Raw genomic sequence first — 717 nt, forward strand, 5'->3', positions numbered from 1 at the left:
TTTTTTTAGTAATCTACTGCTTCATGTTATGCTAAAGTGTGTATTTGTCATTTCTGGTTGGCGTCCAGGAGCTTGAGATGCAAGCCCGTGCTCATGGACTCGCCGTTGTAGCCTCTCCAAGCTTTTATTCCACTGACCTGGTGGCTCGAGCCATCAAACAAGAGCCTGGTATGGGGGACTGCACATCCGATTTGTACCCACACCTCCCCAGTCCTGACCTGTCCCGTACCACCACTCTGGACCTCAACAATGGCACCATCAGCTACAACGACAGCCCCACGGAGGAAGGGGAACCGGGGGTCTACGACAGCACCAACAAGGCCTCCACCAAGCTGGAGGACATGTTCATGGACAACACCCTGTCTCCAGTGGGCAGCAGTGACCCCCTGCTGTCCTCTGGCTCCCCCATCCCATCCAACAGCAGCAGCAGCAGCAGCAGTATGGATGAACATGAAAATGGCTGTTAGCATTGTGAACAAACTTTTGATGAACCAAAGTTAGACGATTAGATGTTTCTTTGTATAATGACATGTTACCTGAGAGTACCCATGCTACATTCAGCTGGTTTCCTTTCAATCCAGATCATGTGTAACATGAAGAGCACAATTACGTACAGTACTTTTCTTGTATTTTAGAATATTTAGTGTATATATATAAATATATATATATATATTTCATTTATCATGTTGGAGTTTACTAGTTAAGAGTCACTGATTT

General features: G+C 45.6%; 1 pseudogene; it reads left to right on the top strand.

The window, feature by feature from the left end:
- Positions 1-53: 53 nt before the first annotated feature.
- On the top strand, positions 54-467 carry LOC107735282 (microphthalmia-associated transcription factor pseudogene; annotated as a pseudogene).
- Positions 468-717: the final 250 nt, after the last annotated feature.

This window comes from Sinocyclocheilus rhinocerous, unplaced genomic scaffold (assembly GCF_001515625.1).
Source record: "Sinocyclocheilus rhinocerous isolate Xijiao unplaced genomic scaffold, SAMN03320098_v1.1 C35942965, whole genome shotgun sequence".
Classification (NCBI taxonomy): Eukaryota; Metazoa; Chordata; class Actinopteri; order Cypriniformes; family Cyprinidae; genus Sinocyclocheilus; species Sinocyclocheilus rhinocerous.